Consider the following 3,251-nt stretch of genomic DNA (forward strand, 5'->3'; position numbering starts at 1 on the left):
GGAGAATCTAATCCAAAATGGAGGACCTGCCATGACTCCGGAAATCTAGTCGAAAGTTTTGGTGTTTTATAAGATGGAGGTACAATTCAAATTATAGTTTTGATCATTGAGATCGTGTACACTTCCAAAAGAAAAGTGAACAGGTTATAGTCATACTTGGTGAATGCCTGACTTGTCTATAGTAGAACTGTGTGGCCCAGTTTTAGCTATAAAAAGCTTCCCGGTTTCAGATTCAATACCAGTTATTTTCTTTTTGGAACCTGCAGCCTCTAACCAACAGCCCTGTATACTCAGTGACCTGGAGCTATGGCACAGGACCAGGGTGGCCTCAGGTAGTAAAAAAGCAGGCACAATGACTCTGCTTAGACATGGTGTGCTTGAACACTAATTTCCACCCACATGTCTAATTACATCTTAACTATCACAGTGTATTTTATTCAGGGATCTCCAAGCACTAGAAAGGAAACAGTCTTGCCCATCAAATGTCCTTGCTGCCATATTACAGGTAGAGACAGAGAAATACAGAACCCCAGAACTGGATGAGTTTGTGCAATCACCACAATTAAAAACCATAGCTACTAACTATGAGGCTCATTGTCCTATCCTAAGTACTCACTGTTATTTATGTAATTAAAACACATGCACCTCAGATAGTCTCCAAATTAACCAGAGAACATTTGCTGTGGAGGTTTTTTCCTTGGAAAAGTAATAATAAGACATGTTGAACCATCTTGCAAAAATATTAAGAAGAGGTATTCGACCACAAAGAATTCACACCAATTTGCCTTAGTCCATTCATAGCAATACAGTAAATCCAGCAGAGCTTATGTTTCAGGGAAAACTCTTACAAAGGGCCAAAAGGGGTGGAGATGTTGCTGTAATGACTCAAGCTATCTCCTGCCAGAGACAAGAGGCAAGGATAAAAATGCCTTACAGATGACTCCATAACCTACTTCTCATTTGTGCAAGTTAATCCATCCTGCGCTAAATAAGTGATATATCACATCATCTTTATCCTTCCAGCAAGTGTTCCAATGGTATGGGCACCAAATTAAGCAATCCAAGTGGAAAATGCTGTTCTTATTTTCTATGTTTATTAAAAATGTACCAGCCAAGAATTTTGGCTGGCTACAACCATTTCCATACTTTTGGATGGCAGCCCGCCAGCTCACAAGTTGATCATACCATTGCCTTTGGATTTAGATGTTGTGATGGGTGGCCTGACCTCCAAAGGTCATTCAGTGGAAGGGCAATTTGTTGGCTGTGACAAAATATTATTACTTCTTGTTCATATTTGGTTTAACAATAAAAGAGCAAAAGGGAAACTTGAGCTGGGAATTCACCAACTAATTCTGGTCACAAAGGAAACTTTGTGGAATGTGTTACTGTATAGAATAAAAGAATTTTAGAGATGGAAGGAATCTTAAGTCCAACCCACTCATTTTTTCAAAAAAGGAAAGTGAGGCCCAGAGAGGTTAAGTAAACTGCCCCATAGTTACGCAGTCTCTTTCTGGTAGAACTGGAACTTAAACCCAGGATTTCTAATTATTGGTCCATTGCTCCTTCTACCACATCATACTGCCTTCCTAGGGCATAAGTAAGTGAGTTAGTAAAATGTAAAGCTGCTTTAAAATTCGATGATTTTATTGGCTTGGCTGAATGGTGAAAATCGCTCGCATTTTTCTCTCACAAGTGTTGCTCAGTCTGAAGCCCAATACCTGGCCCTCAGGTAGGCACCTGGATGTTTGGAAATAAACAAATAAATGAATAAATAAATGAGTGACTGCTCTAATCAAAGATGAAGAGGAAACTCTTCATCAAAAGAAATACAATCTCTTCTTAGTACTGAGTATATGGACTTAAACTTTGGCTTACAGAGCAACACCCCAGCTTAACACCACAATGGAAAGCCTGCTCCAAGCCCTAGGTATGCACAGCGATCCCCGCAATCCAAGTTGTTCTGTGCCTCTGTTAGTAGTGTGTGCCCAAGTGTAAGATGAAACAAAACACACTTCTATTGAAGATGGGTTTGCTGCAGGAGTGTTGTCAGTCTGGCTCTGAGGGTTCTCTCAGAACAGGCCTTGTTTAAATTCGTCTGATAGCATCAGTGTAGGCTTATCCTCCATTTATGGGCATGAGGAGGATGCATGACTAATGCTGCTTAGCAGTCAGGAAATTATTGCTAAGGATTGTAGGCACAGTCTCCTCCATCACCCAAAAAAGGGATCTCCCCTGAAAAACCAAGAGTTACATAGCGATGGGTGAGGACAAGAAGTAGTTTGGAGCGAATGTGATTGTATACTTTCACCTAGATGTAACGGGATTGGGTTTTCTTTTGTGGCAATTAATGTAATTTTTGTTTGTTTCCCCAAGAATGGGAAAAAAAATAATATATAGCATGATATTCCAGTAGGATTCAAGATATTTTTATTACTTATCTTTCAACTTTAACTGTCCATATATAATCTTGGTTCAAAAATATTATCAGAAGACAAAGATGTTAGAGCAAACTATTTGCCTCTCTGCCATTTGCATTTTTCTGCCATTTGTCATTTTTCTCCCTTCCAAATTAGGATTTATTCAGTTAATTTCATTTCCTCTTTCCCAGAGTCTCTTTCTTTTCTTACTGCCACAGTGTTTAAACTTGGCAGAAGATTTCTAAAGCCTGAATAATATTAGAGTAACAATTGGTAGAGGCCACATTCTATACAATGCAAGGCATTATTTCCACAAAATTCAGGCATGGATCCCATTTAAAAAGTACAGCAGGTGGGCTTCATTTCTAGATAACGATCAAGTCATGATGCTTTAGTAATTGGATTGGAAAGAAGCATCGCCATAACCCTATTCTGATTTATCTCTTATAAAATCTGGCTGATAGCTTGGCAAGAAAAATGAGTGGTTGCCCTGTCTCTTGCATTGAGTTGATTTACTTGTCCCATTGACTTAATCAAATTTGAAAATACCAGTCAATTATCCTAGGGACATTATGATTGGGCAACAACTGACCTTGGAGTATTTCCTCAAAGGAGATCAGGGGAAGAGCTAATAAAAGATTATTTTTCTGGCTAATCATGGTACAGAAGAAAGATATTATCACTAGGATATATCCTGAATGAACTGTTTAAAGTCACACTGCCTAATACCATGTCTTTTGTAACTTTCAGCCCACCTTTCAGGAAAATTTCAAAGCTTATTAAAAATCCCAATTATCTTTTTCTTTGAAACTGTTGCTCAGCATGGTAACCTGG

Source organism: Bos taurus, chromosome 16, assembly GCF_002263795.3.
Source record: "Bos taurus isolate L1 Dominette 01449 registration number 42190680 breed Hereford chromosome 16, ARS-UCD2.0, whole genome shotgun sequence".
Classification (NCBI taxonomy): Eukaryota; Metazoa; Chordata; class Mammalia; order Artiodactyla; family Bovidae; genus Bos; species Bos taurus.